The 26,421-nt window shown below is 44.0% G+C and overlaps 1 protein-coding gene across 1 annotated transcript in view; it reads right to left on the bottom strand.

Annotated features, from left to right (window-relative positions):
- OTUD7A (OTU deubiquitinase 7A) overlaps positions 1 to 21,749 on the bottom strand; it is a 386,019-nt gene extending 364,270 nt beyond the window's left edge. Inside the window, exon 1 of the mRNA XM_033190705.1 lies at positions 21,571 to 21,749. The gene's annotated coding sequence lies outside the window, so the exon portion shown is untranslated. The remainder of the gene's footprint in view (positions 1 to 21,570) is intronic.
- Positions 21,750 to 26,421: the final 4,672 nt, after the last annotated feature.

Raw genomic sequence — 26,421 nt, 5'->3', positions numbered from 1 at the left:
CTGACAAACCTGACAAAAACAAGAAATGGGGAAAGGATTCCCTACCTAAAAAATGGTGTTGGGAAAACTGGCTAGCCATATGTAGAAAGCTGAAACTGGATCCCTTCCTTACACCTCGTACAAAAATTAATTCAAGATGGATTAAAGACTTAAATGTTAGACTTAAAACCATAAAAACCCTAGAAGAAAACCTAGGCAATACCATTCACGATATAGGCATGGGCAAGGACTTCATGACTAAAACACCAAAAGCAATGGCAACAAAAGCCAAAATTGACAAATGGGATCTAATTAAACTAAAGAGCTTCTTCACAGCAAAAGAAACTACCCTCAGAGTGAACAGGCAACCTACAGAATGGGAGAAAATGTTTGCAATCTATCCATCTGACAAAGGGCTAATATTCAGAATCTACAAAGAACTTAAACAAATTTACAAGAAAAAAATCAAACAACCCCATCAAAAAGTGGGTGAAGGATATGAACAGACACTTCTCAAAAGAAGACATTTATGCAGCCAACAGACACAGGAAAAAATGTTCATCATCACTGGCCATCAGAGAAATGCAAATCAAAACCACAATGAGATACCATCTCACACCAGTTAGAATGGCAATCATTAAAAACTCAGGAAACAACAGGTGCTGGAGAGGATGTGGAGAAACAGGAACACTTTTTACACTGTTGGTGGGAGTGTAAACTAGTTCAACCATTGTGGAAGACAGTGTGGCGATTCCTCAAGGATCTAGAACTAGAAATACCATTTGACCCAGCCATCTCATTACTGGGTATATACCCAAAGGATTATAAATCATGCTATTACAAAGACACATGCACACATATGTTTACTGCATCACTAATCACAATAGCAAAGACTTGGAACCAACCCAAATGTCCATCAATGATAGACTGGATTAAGAAAATGTGGCACGGCCGGGCGTGGTGGCTCAAGCCTGTAATCCCAGCACTTTGGGAGGCCGAGACGGGCGGATCACAAGGTCAGGAGATCGAGACCATCCTGGCTAACACGATGAAACCCCGTCTCTACTAAAAAATACAAAAAACTAGCCGGGCGAGGTGGCGGGCGCCTGTAGTCCCAGCTACTCAGAAGGCTGAGGCAGGAGAATGGCATAAACCCGGGAGACGGAGCTTGCAGTGAGCTGAGATCTGGCCACTGCACTCCAGCCTGGGTGACAGAGCGAGACTCCATCTCAAAAAAAAAAAAAAAAAAAAGAAAATGTGGCACATACACACCTTGGAATACTATTCAGCCATAAAAAAGGATAAGTTCATGTCCTTTGCAGGGACATGGATGAAGCTGGAAACCATCATTCTGAGCACACTATTGCAAGGACAGAAAACCAAACACCTCATGTTCTCACTCATAGGTGGGAACTGAACAATGAGAACACCTGGACACAGGGTGGGGAACATCACACACCAGGGCCTGTTGTGGGGTGGGGGGAGGGTGGAGGGATAGCATTAGGAGAAATACCTAATGTAAATGACAAGTTAATGGGTGCAGCACACCAACATGGCACATGTATACATATTTAACAAACCTGCACATTGTGCACATGTACCCTAGAACTTAGAGTATAATAATAATAATAATAAAGAAAAAGAAACAGGCCTGTAGGCTCCCTGGTTTGTGGCTGGCCCCATCCTTCTGCTCACACCCATCACATCCCTGACACATACAAAGCACTTTCACAACCTTGCTGCAGTCAGGACAATGCATCAATAAAGGGCACAGCTTCAGAAGGTCCTCAGCTCAGAGAGCCACTTAAGTGTCCAAAACCAACAACCCAAGGAGTTAACATGCAAAGCAGCCCATGGTACCCTTGGAGGCCTGACAGAAGCAAATACAGCCTCATTGGCCAGGCATATCCTGAAGTCAAGCCAAAAATGAGGCTGCAATCCAGTGACCAAACAAAAGCAGCAGTAATTCCCCAAGAATAAGAGCCTACAGACCCAGAAACGACAGAACCAGACAACAGCTCCCACCCCACCATCACCACCACCACCAAGCTCACGTAATAAATGATTACTTGGAGACCAAAATAATGCTTTAAGGGTTGATTCAAGCATTTTTAAACATGATTAAAACACTAAGTAAACAGTATGACAATATTAAAAAGACCAGGGTGATGAGAAATGAAGAGAATTTGTGTAAATGAGTACTATAATCACAAAATCAAAGACCAAGGGGCTGGTTTTTAAAGCGGATTTGACATGGATTAGGTAGAAGGTAGATTCATGAAGTGGAAGGAAGCATTGAGGGAATTATCCAGAATGTATCACAGAGAGCTGGAAGAAGGGGTAATGTGAGAGAATGGATAAGAAATTAGAGGATGTAACGAAAAGAATCAATAAATGACTAATTGGAGATGGAAAGAAAAGAGAGAAGAGGTAGCAGGCAGCCTATGAAGAGTTAGTGGCTGGTAATGTCATAGAATCAATGTCATGCATGAATTCTCTACTTAGGAAAGGTCAGAGAAGCTGATGGATGGATGGTTCATTCTCTAATCTTCCCAGGTAACCCAAAAAGATCAAGAGGCCTAATTTTCCAAGATATCACACATTCTGGTTGTACAGGTGACCCCAGGATGTAGTGTTTTCCAAACACCAGGTTTATTTTATCTTTTCTCCACATTTGCAACAGTACCATGATGGAGTTGATCATTTGAACTAATCCTTTGGGTCCTGCTGGCCTCCTGTTTACAGGGATGCTAGGGCTTGGCCCTTCTAGCTTCTCTGAAGCCACAGTTCACCAGTTACACATCCCCATGACTGACAATCCCATGTGAACTCTACAAACTTGGAGGCAGGCAGAGAAAGAAAAGTATTTAGATACTTCAGCTGATTGCCATTTTGTTTTGTTTTCTTTCTTTTCTTTTGTTTTGCTTTGTTTCATTTCATTTCATTTGCAACAGGGTGTTATGCTGCCCAGATTGGAGTGCAGTGGCACAATCTCAGCTCACTGCAACCTTCACCTCCTGGGTTCAAGTGATTCTCCTGCCTCAGCCTCCCTAGTAGCTGAGATTACAGGCACGTGCCACCACGCCCAGCTAATGTTTGTATTTTTAGTAGAGACGGGATTTCACCATGTTGATCAGGCTGGTCTTGAACTCCTGACCTCATGATCTGCCCTCCTTGGTCTCCCAAAGTGCTGGGATTACAGGCGTGAGCCACCGCACCCAGCCCTGATTGCCTTTTAACGCAAGGTAGACTTTTTGCCAGCAATTGAAGACAGTAAGTGTGGGTGCCCTCTCCCTTTCACACCAGTTGCTGGCAGGAGCCCCAGGGGCAACAGACTGAAGGAGCTGCCAACTGGACAGTCTACAGTAGGCCAGGCCGAGCGGAAATCTTCATCAACTCTTGTTCCTTGGAATTTAGGATTTCTCACTTTTAAGTTGCCATGGCCTTTGAAACTAAGTTTTGCAGATGAGAAACTCTAAAAAACTAAGGGTTGCTAACATACAACTATTTTAAAATGAGAATTTAAAACAAACAAATCTCAAATTATTGCAATAAACTATTCTATGATACAGTTTGGGTCCACAGATTTGTAACTACAAATAGCTTCTAAGAGAATACACAAAGTTCATAACCTTCAACTCAATCTGATAAAGTACCTACATGTCTCCTCCATACAAAGGACTAAGTCAGATGTTTATGAAGACAGCTTGTGCCACGTGAGTAGCCAACTGGCCAATTCTGTGCTCCTCGATGGGCTCATCTGTGAAGTGGGCTTGAACACTGATACCTGCCTGGCAGGGTAGCTGTGAAATCTAAGGATAATATAGGCAAAGCACTTGGCAATCAATGATTGCTACTCTTACCACGTAGAAATGACAACGTTAATTTAAAATTCATTACATTAATGATTTAATTAAATTACTAAAGCAGTAAGAATTCCTTTAAGGTTATACTGATTAATACCCAAAAGGTCACAGACTTCCAAGAGACAGGTGGTCACTCCAAGGCCACCAGGACCAGGCAGTATACAGGGACAAGCTGCGGAGGTGGGGAAAAGTGGGACAGATGTCCAGGATGGTACCTGCCTGCCTCCCTTCCCACCAGGCTGCTCTGCAAGGAAGGGCCTGGGTGGCCCTCGCTGGGATGCCAAATCTCTAACACAATAGCTTGTCTAATCCAACAAAAGGGCCTTTGTGACGAATTGTTCTGGAGTCAAACAAAAACTCTTCTTGGAAAAGGAGCCCTAAAGTTACTATACAATGCCCAGCATCTGTGCAAAACAGTGACCTATTTCTTAAAGCACAAGAAGTCCCCAAAGACTACAAGCAAAACCCCTCAGTATCCACACAATCAGCCAGCAGACAGCAGCTTCTCAGCTTCCAGCAAACAATCTACTCCTCCACACTTTCTTTGAAATCCCCAGAAACAATGAAAAAGGAAAGGGAGAGAGAAAACTAGAAAGAGAAATATATTCCACCCCCAACAAATCAAGGAGACAGACACAACCACAAACCACAAACCACAAACCACTGAGTGTACCAGAACCAATGCAATCAGGAACGTAGAGAGAGCCAGCACCCACCTCCTGAACCTGGGGAGGCACATGGGCCCCACTGGGAGAAATGGCCTAGCCCCGATGTGGTTGGTCATGAATGGGCTCTGTGGATACAGGAACATGGCCGCTGAGTGGGCCTCAGCCTGTGGACTTGGCCTTGTAGAGAGAGAAAGGCAGCAAATGTAGGACAGAAACACAAGAGGTCTGCTATGAACAACATCCAACTTAAGCCCTGAAATCTAGGGAACATAGCCTGCCTTAGACAAAGGGAATTCATGTGGAGTAAATGTATTTCAGACCACAAACTTGAATCCAGTGTGCACCCCTCCCTAGCTTCACCCTCATCCCCATTCTTCAACAAAGACCTGACCCCATTCAAAAGTGACTAAAATCACAAAGCAACCAGCATGGGAATCAGGCACAGAAGACAGGGTGGGGAAGGAGAAGAGCAAATGCAGATGCCTGAGAAACTATCCATAGAGACACAGACAAAGTGACTTTATAAAAAATATTTCCAATTTTCTCTGTTAGTTTTTTATTACTACTGTAACGAATTACCACAAACTGAGTGGCTTCAAGCAATAGGAATTTATTTTCTTATAGTTTTGAAAGTCATAAATCTAAAATTGGGTTAAAATCTAGGCGCTGGCAGGGCTACATTCCTTCTGGATGCTCCAGGGAGGATCTGCTCCTTGTCTTTTATGCTTTTTAGAGGCTTCCCTCATTCTTTGGCTCGTGGACCCCTTCCAGGAAACACATCACTCTGACCTCTGCTCTCACTGCCACATCTCCTTCTCTCACGCTGACCCCAATGTCTCCCTTGTGATGACCTGGGGCCCACCTGGGTCATCCAGGATCATCTCCCTGTCTCATGGACCTTCACTTAATCACACCTGCAAATTTCCTCTTGCCACATAAGGTGACATGTGCAGAGGCTGCGAGAATTAGGAGAGGAATACCTCTGGGGGTCATTATTCTGCCCACCATAAAGAGAGACGTTTCCCTCTTCTTTTCCAACTTCTGAAGACCCCCATATGCTTCTGCTCTTGGTTCCCCACCTCCAATGATGCCAGGCAAAGTCCTGAAGCTGCCATCACTCTGGTTCTCTCTGTCTCCCTCCTTCCACTTTTAAGAAAGACCCTACTGATTATACGGTGCCCATGCAGACAATCCAGAATAGGCAATGATGTCAGGCAAAGTCCTGAAGCTGCCATCACTCTGGTTCTCTCTGCCTTCCTCCTTCCACTTTTAAGAAAGACCCTACTGATTATATTGTGCCTATGCAGACAACCCAGAATAGTCTCCCTATTTTAAAGTCAGCTGACTAGCCACCTTAATTCCATGCTCAACTTTATTTCATTTTTCAGTGCCAATTTGCCAGGCATGGTAACATATTCACAGGTTTTCGGGATCAGGATACTGACCTCTTTGAGGGGTTGTTATCCTGCCTACCACACTCTCCTAAAAAGGAAAAAAAAAAAAAAAAAAGAAGAACAAAGAAGAGATCATAAACCAACAAAAAGAGAATCAGGGCATGGAAAAGAAATGAAGAAATAAAAATTAAAATAAATGGAATAGGGATGAAAACCACATTAGATGCAAATTAATAATAGAATAAGGGCAATCAACCCAAGACACAAACAAATGAAATGGAGGAGAATATGAAATATTAACTTTATCAAAGAGACGACAAATATAAGACAAAAGAAACAATATGCATATAATTAACATTATTGAATTGTTAACAGAAAAAAGGTCAGAGATATAATACAAGAAAACTTCTGAAATAAACTGACTCATCTCTGTCAATTACAAGGGTTTACTGTGCTTAGTTTAGAATAAAGTGATACAACAATACCAGCATCCAGAAACATTCAAGTAAATTAACTGAATTAAAAGAATCACGTGAACCTCTAGGCAAAAACAGGCTGATTTCAAATTTCCCCATAATAACTGTGCTAAAAGACAGGAGAAATATCTCTATATAGTTTTAAAGGAAATTATGCAACTCAAGACCTTTATAATCAGGCAAGAGATATTTTCAAGCTTGCAAGAATTCTTCAAGTGTGCGTGTGCCATGAGCCATGTGAGAAGAGAACAAGAAAGGAGGAAAACAGAGCCAGGGATTAAACAAACTATACAATGAACACCAGACAATCAAAAAAACAAATAGAAAAAAAAGAATCCTTACCTAAGAGATGACCAATGTTATATGCCTTGCTAATGTAAAAAGTTATAGCGTAAGTAACAAAATAGGGAAATGGGTGGAGCAAAAGGAAGCACTGATATGCAAATTTAGTAATCTTTCAACCCGAGTGAGCAGATGCCAACCCTAAATACACAGTAAATGCAACGTTAATAAACAGCAATAATAAGCAAACAGGTATTTCACAGTTTTCCCCTAATTTTACAGGGATTGAATGGAGGCTATAGCTGCTCCTCAAATCCATCTCTTGTTCCTGGGCACTCAGCTAACCCACATGGCTATAAGCTGAGTGGCCGGGGGACATTACTTCCTGCACACCAGTCGGCTCTGCTATAGGAGCTATGCCTGGGAGGGGCTGCTAAGTAAAGGGTAACTCCAGGCTGGCCTACCCAAACCAAGAAAGGGAACTTTTAGAAACTTTTATGCTCCAACAAATAAGACATGTAAATTCAGCAAGTCTTTAATCACTAAATAAAAATATAATTTAACTGAATACTTTTTTAGTTAAAATAGCATGTATTGTAGACTAAAAATGGAATAATCTCCAACAAGTATTCTACGTATGTTCTTATGTGTTTAATAGTCTTGGATATCCACAGAGTATTTCTAGAAAGATGTACAAGGAGCAATTAGTAGTAATGCCCCTTGGGAAAGGCATGGGGATTGAGGGAAGAAAATGACGCCCATTTTACCGTATGCTCTTGTTTTGTGTTGTTGAACTTATTATCTTAACCTGTGCAAATATTAGATTTTTTTCATGAAAAATAAATTAACTAAGCAAAGGAAAGAGTAAAAACTAGTATGACTCAATTTTTACAGAGCAATGTACACCCTCTGCCTTGCTATACACACAGAGAGGAGCAAGGTGCTGAGAGTTTGGGGTTTGAGAAGCTCTGTATTAGTTTGATCTTTGTAGATGTCAGTATGTTTTATGGAACATGTTTCACAAAGTTTCCCCCAAACAGATGGTTATACTCAAAACACCATGGGCAAAGTGGAGCTCACTCAGGACCGGCTTCTTCTCAACCTCTCCTCGCCACACATGTTAATTAAACTCATCTACAATCTATGTAAAAATTAAAGTGATGACGCACAGCGGACAAAGGTTTGAACAATCCTTTGGTAGGCTCCCTAAAAAGGAAAGAACACAAGGAAATTCTGACGTCTGCCCAAAGGGTCCAGATTGTCATTTCTGGCTCTGAGCTCTTTCGCAGCTGGGAGCATCACAGAAGCCGGTGGAGAAGGGGCTTGCTGGACACAGCGCTGTCACTGGGCCAGCCCCTGACCACTGAGCCCCTCTCTTTTTCCAGGTGACCTTTCTCTAACAGCTGACAGCCGGCAAACGCCAACCATCCTTCTGTTGTCCTCATAACAATAATCCTACAAGAACAATCCTGCAAGGTACCTAGTCTTACCCTCATTCCACAACATGGAAATAGAGGCTCAAAGCAGTGAGACCCTTCCTCAAGGCCCCTCAGCTCCCAGGCAATGGATAGAACAGATCTTAGATCCAGTTCCTGGGCCCAAACTTGCCCCAGCCCTGAAGGAAAAAATTAATGCACCCAGACAGTTTGTGCTCTGTCTTGAAGGAAGAAGGGCTAGGAAAATAGCCAACCAGAGCCCACAGTAGCACCTGGGGCCTGCTGTCACCTGTAAGGCAGATGTCACATACAGGGACACTAGAGCTGGTAGCTGAACTGCCTTAGCCATGGGCCTCCCAGTAGAAGGCAGCACGAATGAAAAAGCGAACCCAGTGGGGGCCTGGGGCTGGGAGTGTCTCATTCTCACCCAGGCCTCGCCTGGGCACTCGCAGTCCCCTCTGCCGGCACGTGGGATCCTACGCCCTCCCCCTTACACACTCAAGAAAGGAAATCACATAGGGATGGCAAGCTGTCCTGGGAGAAGCCTGGGACCCAGGGGGAGTGTACAGATAGAGCAAATGCAAGCCACTGGGCAGTCAGCGTGGGCTGTGCAGGGCCCCTCGGTGTTAGGAAGAGTGTGACATACACAGCACATGCTCCAGGGCGGGGACTACGTGTGACTCCAGACTGCCCCCACGTCCTTCAACACTTGACTTTCCCTCGCTCTGCTGTCCTGGGCATATCCTAGACCATGAAAGGTATTGCCACTTGATTGCTCACTTTTTCTTAGCAATGTCTACTTTGGACTTTCAATTCTGAAAAAGGGTTTTTCTGCTGAGACTGCAGCACTGAACCATGCGCCCTCTCCTTATTATAATCCGTGCAGTAGTTTAGTTCCTTCTTGGGCAACTTTTGCAAGAGAAAGAACATTGAAAGGGAAAAAGAAAATAGACAAGGTAAGGTTAATTACTTAAAATTAAAAATTCCCAGTAGTACTTTATGCAGAAAGCATGGTTTCTCACTCAACATCTTGGGGACAAAAGTATGCATATCACTGTGTTGTGGCACTGTTGTCTTCCCGGAAAGGGCAGACCTTATTCTCCCTCCAAGATAAAATAACAAGGGCACAGGTGATAAGGAGTATTGCTCGGGGCAGAAAGGTGAGGTCAAAAGTCTGCAGCAGCCCACTGAAGACCTCTTGGAGCAAGGAGAGAGCCCATAAGACAGGTGTGGCAGGTAGCCAGAGGGCAAGGGTGGCAAGGAGACTGAGGTGGACCACTGCCACTGACCAGAGTAGTCATAGTCAAGATGTTGAGGGAGGCCTGAATGCCTTCGCCCCGAGGTCCAACGCCTCTTGCTGTGCAGCGTGGCTAGCGTGAAGGCTTCGTTCAAAGACCCATCTACAAAGGGGAAATCCTAGACAGAGAAAATAGAGACCAGAGGAAGAGGCAGCAGCTCAGCCATGTGCATTTGCCAAATGTCCAGGTACAGAGGGATGGGACCCAGCTTTGCTGGACAGGGCAGCGGGAATAGTTAAGGGCACAAAGACTCGTCCAAGGAAAACACTATTAAGGAGGGAAAGCAGGTATTTGCTCGCACGGATGGATAATGCTATACAGATGCTGCTGCCACAGAAGACGGCAAGGCTAGAGACGCAGGAGAATGAGGCAAACATAACAAGAACAATGGCCAGGTTCCCTGTCTTGGCTCACATCCCCATCCCAGTGCACACCACCAACCCAGCCAGCCCCACCATTCACTGGGCTGGCCGCTGTGCTAGCCTCGGGCAGAGTCAGCCTCACATGAATGTCTTCGTTTCAGCCTCCCACAGACATCACTAAAATGTCAGGGAGGCAGTGGTGGAGTCCAGCAGACCAACCATCACCAGGTGAGGGGCAGTCACATGGGACCTGAAGACAGGGCCATCCCAAGTGTGCCGGCCACCCTGACCACTGTGGAAGACCACAGACTGCCATCCTCAGTCTCCTCACCAGTAGAATGGGAACAAATTTCCTCCTGACAACAGAGTTATTGGGAAGATCAAATTAGATAATCTACACAAAAGTATTCTGCAAACTGCAAAGCACTATAAAACGGTAAAGACTTGATGATATACTGTACGCAAGTTAACAAACCTGGCAAACTGTTTGATTTCCCTCTGCATGGCTGTACATGTTACCATTGTTTGTTTTCATAACAAAACTATTTTGTTGTTGTTGTTGTTTTATTTTTTAACTTGACAAAACTGTGTGTTTTTGTTGTTTATATTTTGGTGTACAACACATCATGTTGTACATGGAAGGGCTAAATAGAGCTAATTAATGTATGCATTACCTCACATGCTTATTACTTTTTATGGTAAAAACACTTAAACTCTACTCTTAGCAATTGTCAAGTCTATAATACATTGTTATTAATTTAGCCACCATGTTATACAACAGATCTTGTGAACATAAACATTTGTAAGCCAGCTATATATTCAGTTAAGTGATATAAAACCATCATTTGATCAAACAGTAAACATTCTACCAGTTCATCTTGCAGATGTCTTTCAATTTTCTGCTTTAAGGAAACCAACTTTCTTTCCCCCTTGTGGGATAATATAGAAGAAGAGAAGAGGAACTCATGGTCCTTCCTGTTTGTCCTGGACCTGTCTCCCTGCATTTCTAAAGTTACAAGAACTTCCCTGAAGCTAGTGGTTCTCAAATCCAGAATCAATAGGGGCTTTTATAAAAGGCCCAGAGGGTTCCAAGGCTGTGGCTCAGTTGCTGATATCAGAACCTCTTGGGGAAGTGCCCAGACATTAAGATTTTTAAAGTACCCACGTCATTTCAGTGGGACGTGGAGGATCCCTGGCCTGGGCCCTTCAGAGAGCCGGGACAGCCACAGCTCTGAGCATGTACCCAGCAGTGACACAGGCCTGGCAGTAGTATCTTCCTTTCTGGGGGAGATATTAAGAGAATTTGAAGTTTAGGATTTGCCACTATTTTTTAATACACAAAGTTAATGTAATCAATCATCTTAATTGATCATGTCTTTTCTTCCATTATGAATTTTCTTTTTTCCTTAAGGATTGTTTCAAACATGACATATTCATGTGACCTTCCATTTTCTCTTTTCTATCCCTAACATTTTCAAGGTAGTACATCTAATTTATTTCATTCTTAAAAATCTATGGAACGGAAAATCTGAAACCATAATTCTTCTTTGAACTCTCACTCTGCTGTACGACAAGCAAGTCCCATTACAACTAACCAGTAAATTATCTGGTTTTTGTTTATTTGCAACCCAAGTAAACACAATTTTGCATGCCACTGAACTGCAAGCTTAAGTATGAAATGTTTCAAATTTTATATAAGCAACTTTCCCAACTGCAATGCTTCTGAACTCATGGGAGCTAAGCAATTCGAGGAAGAGTAATTAAATTTCTAATTTTAATTCCCATAGGGCTATTAAATGCACTTAACAAACATGAATGGAGAGACTGTTCTGAACAAGGTGCCTCAGAGATGTAACGAGAAATAATGCATGAGCTTCTCCTCAAGGGCTTAAGAGTCAGAGGGAGGAACAATGTCCACACAACTCATTTCTAATTATAAATACTTATTCAAATGCTCAGTATTCTCCTCCACCCCAGAAGTGGAGATAAATATATATATATATATATATATATATATATATATATGTTTTTCTTTTTTTTTTTTTTTTTTGAGACGGACTCTCACTCTGTCACCCAGGCTGGAGTGCAGTGGCGCCATCTAGGCTCACTGCAAGCTCCGCCTCCTGGGTTCACGCCATTCTCTTGCCTCAGCCTCCCAAGTAGCTGGGACTACAGGCACCCACCACCATGCCCAGCTACTTTTTCTTTTAATTTTTAATAGAGATGGGGTTTCACCATGTTAGGCAGGATGGTCTCGATCTCCTGACCTCATGATCTGCCTGCCTCGGCCTCCCAAAGTGCTGGGATTACAGGTGTGAGCCACCGCACCTGGCCAGAGATAAATATTTTTAAAAGATACCTAATTTTTCCTACCTGTTCCCTCACAGCATTGAGCAGGGCTTCCCTTCCCCTTGATCAGTCAGCACTTTGGGAGAACCAGGGAATTAATTTTGTACAGAATCATGGAGTTGAAAGGGATATCAGAGTAGGCAGCTATGGTTCTTCATTTCACATGTTCAGTTAGGACCTAGAGAATATCCCCAGAGTGAGGATCCAAGCCAGAAGGAGTCCTCCTCTAGGCTGTGGGCACTCTCTTTCCCCAGCCTGGACCAGGTTCTCTAGTCACTAGTCAATGGGCATGGAAGGAGTCTAATGTGAATGCAACCACACACCGATCTAATAAACCATACATGCTAAGCAGTGGGCTGGCTCACCTGTATCCACTCCTCATCTAGGCCCCTGAAGCACCTTTTCTGATGATGCATTTCTGAACATACTGCTTGCCAGACTGTAAATGGAATAAGTCAGTTTTGGTAGGAGAAACCTTGTCTACCTCTTCCAGTACAGGCAGAGGACCCGGAGGGATGTCACAACTGGCTGCATGTGCCGCATCTGAGAACCCAGAGTCAGTGGGCACTTATAACCACGTGGACCCAGGGGCTGAGTTCACATTCAATACCTCAGACAAGGTAGAGAGAATAATCAAGAGATTTGGGGGTGAACTGCAACCCATCCTTGCAATTCTAGGACATGTTTCCAAGGGGTTAAGTGCAGCCTTTCAATGTGCCTACTCAATAGCTGCAGACCCACAATGCCAAGTTAAACAGACAACCAGAGAGTTTTCACTCAATCTAATAATCTAATGCTGCACTTGCAAAGGACCCGCATCCTTCCTTGGGGGCCCATGTCATCCCACAGATGGCAAAGACCCCTGTGTCCTTCACCATGGCAGTCAACACCAATGGCAAAAAAAGGCCAGTGGTCTCACAGCCAAGGACATGCTCTGGCAGCAGCTCTAGGCTCTGCAAGGGAATGTACTTAGGGTGGGGGTGACAGTGCAGACCCTAGCCTGGGGTCATGCCTCCCCCAGGGGAAAATGCCAAGACCACCCTCTCTGGCAGGACCTCAGGTCACAGTCACTGCCCACTATCCTCCCTGAAATCTACTCACGGGACTCTACCTTTGGAATGTTATTCTTTTTCCTCTCCCCTCATCCCCTAGTTTTTCATATAAAGGACTAATCTTTCATCATCCCCAAGGATAAGGAAGTATGTTCTGCAACGATCCTGCCCAATTAGCCCTTGCATGCCTGCTATTGTCATACACAGCAGCACCTGAGGTACAGGAGACGTAACCGGCTTCCCGGGAGCTCGCTATCTACTCTGATTGAGAGGAACTTCACTTAGCATTGCTTAACAGAGCTGGCTTGTATTAGCTCATTTTCACACGACTGATAAAGACATACCCGAAACTGGGACGAAAAAGAGGTTTAATTGCACTTACAGTTCCACATGGCTGGGTAGGCCTCAGAATCATGGTGGGAGGTGAAGGGCACTTCTTACATGGCGGTGGCAAGAGAAAAATAAAGAACAAGCAAAAGCGAAAACCCCTGATAAACCCATCAGATCTCATGAGACTTACTCATTATAACGAGACTAGCACAGGAAAGACCAGCCCCCATGATTCAATTACCTCCCCCTAGGTCCCTCCCACAACATGTGAGAATTCTGGGAGACACAATTCAAGTTGAGATTTGGGTGAGAATACAGACAAACCATATCAATATGCCCCTGGCCCCCTCCAAATTTCATGTCTTCACATTTCAAAACCAACTGTGCCTTCCCAACAGTCCCCGAAAGTTTTAACTCATTTCAGAATTAACTTAAAAATCCACAGTCCAAAGTCTCATCTGAGACAAAGAAAATTCCCTTCTGCCTATGAGCCTGTAAAATCAAAAGCGAGCTAGTTACTTTCTAGATACAATGGGGGGTACAGGTATTGGGTAATACAGCCATTCCAAACGGGAGAAATTGGCCAAAACAAAGGGGTTACAGGGCCCAGGCAAGTACAAAATCCAGCAGGGCAGTCAAATCTTAAAGCTCCAAAATGATCTCCTTTGACTCCAGGTCACACATCCAGGTCAGGCTGATGATAGAGATGGATGCCCATGGTCTTGGGCAGCTCCACCCGTGTGGCTTTGCAGGGTACAGCCTCCCTCCTGGCTGCTTTCAGGGGTTGGTGTTGAGTGTCTGTGGCTTTTCCAGGTGCACGGTGCAAACTGTTGGTGGATCTACCATTCTGGGGTCTGGAAGACGGTGGCCCTCTTCTCATAGCTCCACTAGGCAGTACCCCAGCAGGGACTCTGTGTGGGGGCTCTGACCCCATATTTCCCTTCTGCACTGCCATAACAGAGGTTCTCCATGAAGGCCCCGCCCCCGCAGCAAACTTTTACCTGGGCATCCAGGCATTTCCATACATCTTCTGAAATCCAGGTGGTGGTTCCCAAAACTTAATTCTTGACTTCTGTGCACCCACAGGCTCAACAGCACCTGGAAGCTGCCAAGGCTTGGGACTTCCACCCTCTGAAGCCACAGCCTGAGCTCTATGTTGGTCCCTTTTGGCCACACGTGGAGCAGCTGGGACACAGGGTACCAAGTCCCTAGGCTGTGCAGCTCGGACACCCTGAGCCCAGTCTATGAAACCACTTTTTCCTCCTGGGCCTCCAGACCTGTTCTCCAGAGGGGCTGTTATGAAGGTCTCCGATGTGGACTGGAGACATTTTCCCCATGGTATTGGTGTTTAACATTAGGATCCTTGCAACTTATGCAAATTTCTGAAGCTGGATTAAATTTCTCATCAAAAAATGGAGTTCTCTTTTCTACTGCATTGTTAGGCTACAAATTTTCCACACTTTTATGCTCTCTTTCCCTTTTAAAATGAAATGCTTTTAACAGCATCTAAGTCACCCTTTGAATGTTTTGGTGCTTAGAAGTTTCTTCTGCCAGATACCCTAAATCATCTCTCTCAAGTTCAAAGTTCCAAAAATCTCTAGGGCAGAGGCAAAACACCACCAGTCTCTTTGCTAAAACATAACGAGAGTCACCTTTGCTCCAGTTCCCAACAAGTTCTTCATCTCTATCTGAGACCACCTCAGCCTGGACCTTACTGTCCACATTGCTATCAGCATTTTTGTCAAAGCCATTCAACAAGTCTCTAGGAGATTCCAAACTTTCCCACATTTTCCTGTCTTCTTCTGACCCCTCCAAACCGTTCCAACCTCTGGCTGTTACCCAGTTCCAAAGTCACTCCCACATTTTTGGGGTATCTTTTTAGCAACACCCCACTCTACTGGTACCAATTTACTGTATTAGTTTGTTTTCATCCTGCTGATAAAGACATACCTGAAACTGGGAACAAAAAGAGGTTTAAGTGGACTTACAGTTCCACATGGCCGGGAAGACCTCAGAATTATGGTGGGGAGCGAAAGGCACTTCTTGCACGGTGGCGGCAAGAGGAAAATGAAGAGGAAGCAAAAGCAGAAAACCCTGATAAATGCATCAGATCTTGTGAGACTTATTCACTATCACGAGACTAGCACGAGAAAGACCAGCCCCATGATTCAATTACCTCCCTCTGGGTCCCTCCCACAACACATGGGAATTCTGGGAGATACAATTCAAGTTGAGACTTGGGTGGGGATACAGCCAAATCATATCATGGCTAATGACTTTTAACTACAAGAATCCTCAAACCATAGAAGCCCCTCCATTCTTGTTACCCACGCCTCCTTCTTCCTCCACACACACACACACACACACACACACACACACACAAGTCAAAGCAATGCCTTGGTTACAAGTGCAAACTATAACTACATCAACTGTCAAAGGATAGAAACTGGGCTAATGGGAAGTGACACAAATACTGTCTCCAATCCCTTTTATTGAACAACTTATCAATCTAGAACTTAAGAACCCATGGTATACACTCACTCATCCATTCTACCCTAAAGCCTACAGGATGGCCCGAGAGATATTCTGCCCTTGTGGCCCCACCTGGGGCTGTGCCCAAGGTCACATAACTGGTCATCAAATTCAAATGAACTGGAAGCATGTCTCATTTATTTTTACTGTTCAGTGATGATTCTCTCAAGAGATGGTATATTATTTAAAAGACAGTCGAAACAAATACTCCAATTCATACATTTCAAAAAGAAAAAGTTAACTATGTACCCCTTGGATGTCAAACAATTTTTGTAAAAGGCATGAAAAATTATACATGCAAATGTGTTGCCCACACTACAACAGCACAGGTTTTCTTGAAACCTCAAATCATCATTAGAGGAATTTTGAGAAAATGGGCTGTAACCATGGTATGGGTTTTAGACCCCCAAGATAAAAGGGTATTGCATGGACTTCAGGGATGATGTAAGGTGATCTGGGGGAGGAGGACGTGCTGAGTCCCAGGACACTGTGCATTTTGTGATCTCTTCCGCAACAAAGACATGACAGGCTAGCCCTGAGCTTACTGTAAAAACTCAGAGAACTTAATTCACAGAAAGTTCCTAAAATGTGAGTGCAGAGATTATTTGGGTAAATTATTTGAAGACGGGTGTGTTAGCCCTGTGGGCAGGAAAACTGGGGTCTTCTCAGAAGGTAGCAAGGTTCAACCCGTCTGCACCACAGACAGATGTCTGCTCTCACTCCAGGCAGCCACCTCCTCTTGAGTGAGCTCCTAAACCTTTGTCTCAGTAACTGAGAAACTTAATCTAATCTCACAGAGGGATGGGTGTATGGTCTGTTCACACCAATCCCCAGCACCATGTGAAACTTAACAGCAATCTAATAAAACAAATGAAATGCTGAACAGACAAGGAAATGAATTTCAAAGGTCTAATTTTATGTTTCATAAAAGTCAATACTGCATCCTACTCATGTATATTCATTCAGACATCAAATTTCCATTATATTTATAAGGAAAACTAGGTTAAGAATAAACTGTGCTCAAATAGAAAATATTTCCTTGGAAGGAGAAACTCAAAATCCTTCAATCCTACAAAATGAATTTACTTTAGACTTACCTACTTAACTAAGACAGATGTATTTAAAACCTGTATTAGCATTAATGTGTATTTGACTTCTCAGAATGTGAAATGCTGTAGAGCAGAAATCGGTAACAGCAAGGACTGGGGTTTTGTGGAATCACACAGTTTTACCAAGTAAGGCTTTAGATGCATGGGAGGCTAACTCTTTCCCTTTGCCACGAGGAGCCTAGAGCATGACGGGCCAGGCCTTGGCCAGCTGCAGCTGCTGCATGGCCCACTCCCTCCCAATCCTAGTCTATACTCCCCCACTTCCTGGTCCAGAAATGCTGTGTGCAAACCAGCCAGCTAAACACGCCTCCACAACACAGGCAAGTAATAAGGCAGCGTCCGGCCCTTCTCTCCATTTCAGCTTTTTAAACACTTATTTTTAACCCACTTCTCCCGTCTGTTACTATGAATGATGAAGAACGCCATTCCAAAAGTGTGACAAAGGCGGTTCCCCCCTTGTGGCATCTGTGTTAAGGCCATCTTATTCTTGGTCTCACACACAAACTTTTTGGGAGACATGGCAGTCTACCAATGGGCAAATAAAATTCTTTTTCCAAGGTTCAAGGGTAAAATATTTTCACATTAAATATGTTACAGAAAAGAACCAGCACATTTTATTCCCATTTTGTCCTCAAGAATGAACAGCTTCTAAAGGGATTTGGCATCACCTATTTTACATCTAGTGGCAATTCCCCTTTAACCATTTACAGTTTTTAATCAAGGTGAAAAGCCTGGTTCTTACTAAAGCTGAAAAACATGTCATTCCCATTTGCCCTCTTGAAATCAATAGTTCAGTTTTCCACACAATTTCAATGGAATGAGAAGCATAAAGAAATGCCCAGTCATAGCACTGGGCTAGTTCTCTAGTAAGGCATCTATAAAACTTATTTCCTTTTAAAATGTGATGTTCCCTTTTGCATGGGGGCTCCATGAGAACCTCAGGAGAAAAGAGGAGTCTTTGGTCTTCAGTAACACACGCAGATGCTGCAATGACCATCTAAGCATGGGAAACACCAATCCCAACTCACCAAGATGGCCCTGGAGCACAAGCTGGCCTCTCTGAGCTCAATCGCTGCGAGGAAAAGCCTCCCAGGGAACATGTGGTTGAATAACCTGGCACACACTTAAAATCAGATTAAGCACATTTTAAGTGAAAAAGCATAGTTGCCTTTTTTTTTCTTGTTTTCATTTTCTAGGGAAAAATAAAAGCACAGTAATGAAATGTTTTTCATCAGAGAAATGTTAAGGCCAAAAGCCCTTCTCATCTCATTTAGGCACATCATGGAAATAAATACGGCACCACTAGGAGGTCAGAGGCCGTGACTTGCACACAGCTTGCTCCGAGCAAGGTGCCCCTTCCCTCCTCCACCAGGCTTGGGGCCACAGGAGTTACTTCCTAAGTGGACACCTGCCACCTATAATCCAGGGCAAGGGGTCAAATAGGCCCCTCCAGGAAGTACCACCACACAAAGTCCCAGGGCTTAAGTCAATCGGGAGTCAAAGCCAGGAGCAAACATCAAGCGTGTGCAGGAGAGGATTTCCACGCGTTGCCCTGGCTGGCACCTTCACGCCCTGACCAGGACACCAGCCTGTAGTTTACTGAAGTCAACTTTCTCCTCTCCAAACTAACACTCTCACGTCCGCAGTCTGAGAAAGCACTCAGTCGTGAGACTCAAAGTGTGCTAAGAGCCACCTTCCAAAGACATGGAGCCACAGAAGCAATTTCTCTGCTAGGGAGGCCTACCTTCCAGACTCCACAACCTGTGGTCATTCAAGTATGTGCCCCCAATCCTTTCTTAAGTTTCCATCTCTTGGGAGACAGGCATACGGGAGCGGAGCGGGAGGGGTGGGGGGAACCGGGGGCGGACCACACCAGCGCACACACACGCACCCACCTCAACTTGGCGACCCACTCCCGAGGTGGCTCTGACACACGCCTGCCAAGCCGCGTTTTAGCACGCCCCCTGCTGGCCCACAAGAGCTGATTCAACCTTTCTTCTGTGGGCCTAAGGCATGAATAAATGACCTTAAGATCCCAGAGGGAACAGAAAGAAAAGCAGGGCAATTTTGACTTCTTAGAAACGGAAGATGTGACAGTGATCTCTTTTGGGAGATCACTGACAGCTCCCAAGTTTAAGTACTCTAAACATACAAGGGGGGATGAAGAGGCTTTAAAGCGGATGTTTTAAAATGTTTTAGGGAAATAAGTGACCCATACCTAAACGTTTAGTGGAAACACTTGCATTTGAAGTTTTACAAGTGCTACAGTGAGTTACACCATAAACGTGGTGAATATTTTCACGAGTCTACAGGTGAAAAACAAAAAGATGGATACGGGGCCAGATTGGTTTCACAGACTCCATTTTCAGAGTTTGCAATCCAGACCCTTAAAAACCAATCTTCATACTACTAAGGACATGTTGTAAAGAAGAATCTGCCACAACTCAAGAGTTGAGCTCTAAAGCAACTACAGACAGCGGGAACAGCATCATCCAAAAGCAGCTCATTTGAAGCCAGTTTCTCATCTCACTGAGGCACACCATTGGGAATAAATGCGGCACCATCAGGAGGTCAGAGGCCAAGAATTACACACACTTGCTCAGAGAAAGGCGTCCCCTCTCCTTCTCCACCAAGCCTGGGGGCCTCAGGAGTTACTTTCTAAGGGAACACCTGCCACCTATGATCCAGGCCCAGGTGAGACCTGCATGTGGCAATACTTTGTAAAGCGGTGACTTCCACCCATTATCACCCTAAACACTAAAGGCCTAAGTAACCACTGTTCTCCCATTCTTTTCACACCAATACAGGGTTCAAATGATCGAAGTTCTAACCAGGTTCCAACTTTTGCGTGGCATATGCTATTAAATTCCTTACAGACCCAATACAATCACAGTAATAATTTAAGGCATACTTATTTTAACCAATTGGGAGTTGTCATTAATGATTAAATATGAAAATGTCAATACGTTTGTCCCTTATTGGATATCCTTTCGATATGATAGGCTTAAGTAGATACTCAGATTTTCTTGGGAACTTGCTTAGTTTTGTTCCCATAAGAATGGGTACTAATGGCATACGCACAATAAAATAACGAAGTGTTGATCCCATTTAGCGGGGCATGTTTATCTAGACCTGAGAGTGCCGTTCAGATCTACCTCTGTTCTCCTGAACCCTCTTTGGCTCTTGAAGAGGCCTTTGAAGGTGGTGGGACACACAGCTGCTGAGAGGACCCTAGTGAACCTGCCTCTCCGCCTTTGCCCAGGGCAGGCTTCTCCCGGGCACACCCTGGAGGAGGACGATGGTGAAGGAGGACACCTGCAGATTTTCCTGAAGCAATTAAGACCTGTAAAGATTTAGGTCCCGCTGTCAACCTTTTCCTGGACACATTATCCGCCCCATAATATTTTTAAAAATTGTTCCTCTTACAGCCCACTTTCATTTACCAAGCTCTCACCCGGCGGTAACCATGTGCATGTCATACATGACTTTCCCCTGGATCCTTGTGCTGTGGATGAAGGGATTCCCTGATCGGGGTTTCACAAGTTTCCCTTCAGCTACTCTTAAATCTATTCATTCTCCAGTCAATAGACAGAAATAAAAGTCATTTGCACTTGTGTGAGGTAGCTGAGTTTACAGAGCAGAGGCAAATCCATTTTATTACAGAGATTCTGAAAGGGCTGCAATAGCTTCACCGGGCGGGAGGAGGGTACACTTGAGCGGTTGTGTCCAATGAAGGAAAGTTTTAGTTAATGATGACATCACTGACATCTCCCAAATTTAAAGGAGCACTTAAAGCACCGCAGATGCAATTTTTTCCCCTCCAGTGAGGAGATATTAGGGAAGGCCTCTGGGTTCACAGCCAAATTGCATTAATGGTTTGCCTACTGTCCAGCGAGACCCAGCAGAGCGAGCGGGACGGCGGTGCGCGGGGCCGCGGGGGCCCACGCAGCCACAGCTCCGCTGCCCGGCGAGCGGCCTCGCGCGCTGCTCTGGGCCGGGCCCTGCCCGGCAGTCTGCCAGAGCCGCGGGACCCCCGACGCGCGCGCACGGACCGAGGGGCCGGTCGCCCCACGCCTGGCATCACGTTCCAGTGCGGACAGCCAAAGGGCTGAGCGGAGACAGCAGCCCCGACCCAGCCGGAGCGCCGCGCCCTGCCCGAGAGAGGCGCGCCACGCCGGGCCGGAGCCCGTGGCCCCGGAACCCGCGGGGTCCAGAGCGGAGCCCGCAATGCAGACGCGCCGGCGAGCCCAGCCGGGGCCCGCGCCCCCCGCGTCCCCGCGCCCCGGCCCCGCGGTGGCCCGGCCTCAACGCCCACCTGCCTCGCCACAGAGCTCGGGAAGGAGCCGGTGCCGGCCCCGCGCCGGGACAGCGCACCTGCCCGGTCCGCGGGCCCGGCCCCGGCGCCCGCCGGCAGCACCGCGGCCAGCGCCGTCTTACCTGCCGCGCCGAGCCGCTCCGCTCCGCCAGCCCGCAGCGCCGCAGTCGCTGCTACCCGACTTCCATTTTCTCTCGCTTTAAAGGAAAACCAGATCAGCTGTTTTGCTCGCGCTCGGGCTCCGCAGCCCCCTCCCCAGCTGCCGCTCGCGGTCCCGGTGGCCTCTCCTCCTCCGCCTCCTCCCGCGCTCCGCTCCGCCCCTCGCGCCCCTCCGCTCCGCCCGCGGCCGCGCGCAGCGCCCGCCTCCCGGCTCCGCCTGCAGCCTCCCGGCGCGCGCCCTCCCCCGACGTCACCGGTCGCGTTCACGCCCCGCCCCAGCCCCGCGCGAACGTGCGCGCGCCGCGCCCTGTGCCCCGCCCCCGCACTGCCGGGGCCGGGCACGGAGAGCGCGTGCTCGCGGCCGCGAGCCCCGGGAGGACGCACAGCGCCCTCGGGCCCGCGCCCGCGCGCCCGTTCCGGCTCTCCCACGCTTGCCCCTCGGGGTGCCCCCTTCTGCGCTCTCTGCCTGGACTGCAGGAAACGCTGCTTAAACAGCCTGCCTTTTCCTGCTGCCTGACTCGAGCCGTCTGCGGCCACCTATCTCGTTTCTTCCCCCTGGCTGGTGCACCATTCCTTCTTAAACATCCCAAACTTTATCCCAGCCAGACTGTCCAGGCTGCAGTTTCCACGCCCTGCGCTGGGGCCTGTGCATCACGCCTAATCCAAAGCTGGTCCTTTTACCTCCCAAAGAGGTTCTCTGACCTTTTCCCATTTTTTGCCTTCCTCTAAAGACTTTTTCACGCCACCCCTTCAGATGGTTCCCCTCCCTGATGCCAAGACCTGCTCGCTGCTCTGGGCCCTTCTCACGTCACGGTCTAGATGTAGCCGCGCCTCCTTATCCCAAACAGGACGTTATATTGCAGATGACCCATACCATCCTGGTGTACTTCTAAACAATAATTATTTTACTTTTAGTTTAGGACTTCTTGCTTCACTTTAAACATTGTATATGTTTAATAGTGTTTGATAATTTATTTCACTTTAAAAATTAATATTCAGTAAATTGGTTTTTTGATATGTAATCCTGTAATCTTGAAACCTTGTTTGGATTCATGTAACCACTAGCACAATAAAGAACTCCATAGTTTTGCCCTTTTATAACCACGCCCCCATCCCTAACTTTTGGTAACCACTGATAGGTTCTCCATTGCTAAGGTTTTGTCTTTGTGAATGTGTCGTATACATGGAATTATGCAATATGTAACATTTTGAAACTGACTTTATTCCCTCATCATTATGCCTTGGAGATTCATCCATGTTACTGTGTATAGTAATAGTCCTTTTTATTGTTGAGGAGAGTCTCATTATTTGTGCCACATTTTGTTTATCTAGTCACCCACTGGAGAATATTTGGGTGGTTTCCAGTTTTTGGTTTTGTTTGGACAAAAGTTTTTAAATTAGTTGGCTAAATATCTAGGAGGGAAATTGCTAGATCTTATGGTAAATTTGTTTAACTTTATAAGAATCAAACAGTTTTCTAGAGTGGCTATAGTATTTTTATAACCATCAGCAAATATGAATCCCTTTCCTTCATCATCACCAGCACTTGATATTGGCTATCTCTATCTATCTATCTATTTATCTATCTATCTATCTATCTATCTATCTATCTATCTTCTATCTATCTATCTATCTCTATCATCTATAATTTTAGACATTCTAGTAGGCATATAGTGCTATATCATTGTTAATTTTCAATTTTCTAATGAAAAATTATGTGGAGCAACTTTTCGTATGCATGTGTATATCTTCGTTGGTGAGATGTTTGTTCACGTCTTTTGCCCATTAAAAGAAAAATAGGTTGTTTTCTTATGGAAATATGGTTGTTTTCTCTTTCTTAAGAGTCCTTTGTGTATTTTGGATAGAAGTGCTTGATCTGATACGTGTTTCGCAAATATTTTCTGCCAGTGGAAGCGTGTCTTTTCATTCTCTTAAGAGTCCTGTCCTGAATTTCGGGGAAGTACCCAGTTTCTTACCACTAAATACGATGTTAGCAGTAGGATGTTTTTAGTTCTTTATCAAGATTAGGCAGTTCTCCCTATTCCTACTTTGCAGAGTTTTTATCATGAATGGATGTTGGATTTTGCCAAACTCTTTTTCTACATCTATTGATATAGTCATGTGATTTTATTTTCTTTCGCTTGTTGATATGATGGGTTACACTGATTGATTTTCAATTGATTTTCAAGGAACCAGCCTTGCATACTTGGGCCAAATTCTACTTGAGCATGGTGTATAATTGTTTGTATATACCGTTGTATTCAATATACTAATATTTTGTTGATGACTTTTGCATCAATGTTCATGAGAAATACTTGGTTATAGTTTTCTTTTTTGTAATGTCTTTATTTTATTTTGGTATGCAGGTAATGCTGGTCTCATAAAATGAGTTAAGAAGTAATATTTACTTGTATTTTCTGTAAGAAATTGTAAAGAACCCATATCATTTCTTCCATAAATGTTTGGTAAAATTCCCTGGTGAAACCATCTGAATCTGGTGGTTTTTTTGAAACTTTATTAATTATTGATTCTTTGTCTTCGTAGATACAGAGCTAGTAGGTGATCTATTTGCTTTTGTGTAAAATGTAGTTGTATTGTTCAAGGAATTGGTCCTTTTTATCTATTCAAAAAATATTTATCTAAATATTTTATCTAAATATTGTGGGTGTAGAGTTGTTCATCATAAACCTTTATTATTCTTTTAATATCTATGAAATTAGTAGAGATGATGCTCTTATTTTTTGATATTGGCAAACTATGTCCAATGTCTTTTTTTCTTAGTTAACTTGCATAGGTTTATTAATTTTAATCATCTTTTCAGTGTTTTCTTTGCTTTATTGATTTTTTCCATTGTTTTCTATTTTCAATTTCATTATCTAATTTTTATTATTCTTTTTTTTCTGCTTGTTTTAGGCTAAAATTGCACTTCTTTCTCTGTTATCCAAGGTGACAAGTTAGGTTGTTGATTTTAGATTTTTCTTCTTTTCAAATGTATGCATTTACTGCTATAAATGTCCCTGCTTTTGCTGCATCCCACAAATTTAGAAAAGTTGTATTTTAATTTTTATTTAGATCAATGTTTTTAGTTATTCTTAAGATTCTTCTTTGACCCAAATGTTATTTAAAATATGTTGTTTAGTTTCCAATAATTTGGGACTTTCCAGCTATCATTCTGTTCTTGATTTCTAGGTTACTTCCATTGTGGTATGAAGACATGCTTTGTATAATTTCTATTTTCTTTAATTTGATTAGAGCAGAATGTGGCCAATGTTGGTGATTATTCCATGCCAACTTGAGAAGAATGTGTATTGTGCTATTGCTAGATCTACAAATATCAATTAAATAAAGTTGATCATGCTGTTTAGGCCAATTATATTCTTCCTGATTTTTTGCCTATGTGATCTTATCAATCATGGATAGAGAAATGTTGAAGTATCATATGATAGTGGATTGGACCATTTTTTCTTTCAGGTTTATCATTTTTTCCTCACATATTTTGACATTTTATTGTTAGGCACATGCATATTTAGGGTTATTATGTATCCTTGGATAATTAGCCCCTTTATGATTATGAGTTTCTTACCTACCCCTCCCCCTACATCTCTGATAATTTTCCTTTTACTCAAGTCCCATTTATCTGAAATTAATGTAGCTACTAGAGTTTTCTTTTGATCAGGGTTAACATGGTATGTCTTTCTCCATCCCTTTACTTTTAACCAAGCAGATACTTTGTATTTAATATCAACAAGATATAGTGGGGTCTTGTTTTGTTATGGACTCTAGCAATCTCTGTCTTTTAATTGGTATGTTTAGACCATTCACATTTAACATAATTGTTGATCTGTTTGTATTAATATCAATCGTATTTGTAACTGTTTCCTATTAGTTGCCAGTGGCGGCTTTTTCTGCCTCGTCTGATTTTAATTGGGCATTTTGTATGGTTCCATTTTATCTTCTCTTAAAGAGTATCAATTATACTTTTAAAATAATTTTTTAGTGGCCATTCTAGGGTTTCTTTTTTCTTTGCTTTTTTTTTTTTTTTTTTTAACACAAAGTCTGGCTGTATTGCCTAGGCTGGAGTGCAGTGGTGCCATCTTGGCTCACTGCAACCTCTGCCTTCTGGGCTCAAGCCATCTGCCCAGCTCAGCTCCCTGAGCAGCTGGGACTACAGGTGCTTACCATGTCCAGCTAATTTTTGCAATTTTTGTAGAAACAGGATTTCACCATGTTGCCCAGGCTGGTCTCAAACTCGTTACCTCAAGCAATCTGCCTGTCTTGGCCTCCCAAAGTGCTGGGATTACAGGTCTGAGCCATTGTGCCCAGCCTAGAGTTTCTAATATAGATTTTCTTGTTTTACTAATGTGTGTCTACCTTCAAATCATGGTATTGTTTCACATGTAATGTAGGTATCTTATAAGAGTGTGTTCCCAATCCTCTCTCCCATTCCTCGTAGCATTGCTGTTAGTCTTTTCTCTTATCCATATGCTACAATGACCTGTTACTATTGTTGCTTTAAATAAGAAGTTATCTTTTAAATTATTAATGAAAATAAAAATAAAAGATTTCATTTTACCTCCATTTATTACTTCTCCAACACTTCCTTTCTTAATGTAGATCCAAGTTTCTGACCTACATCATCTTCCTTCTGTCTGGAGAAACTCTTTTAACATTTCTTGAAGGACAGGTCTGATGGTGAATTAACTCAGCAAGTCTTTATTTCTCCTTCAGTTTTTAAGAATAATTTTTCTAGATACAAATTCTTAGTTGGTTATTTTTTGTCTTTCAAACCTTTAAATATCTCACTCCACTCTTTT

The sequence above is a fragment of the Trachypithecus francoisi genome, unplaced genomic scaffold, assembly GCF_009764315.1.
Source record: "Trachypithecus francoisi isolate TF-2019V2 unplaced genomic scaffold, Tfra_2.0 Lachesis_group3, whole genome shotgun sequence".
Taxonomy (NCBI): domain Eukaryota; kingdom Metazoa; phylum Chordata; class Mammalia; order Primates; family Cercopithecidae; genus Trachypithecus; species Trachypithecus francoisi.
Note: the sequence above shows the minus strand (reverse complement) of the source record. Positions and strands in the feature narration are given on the sequence as shown.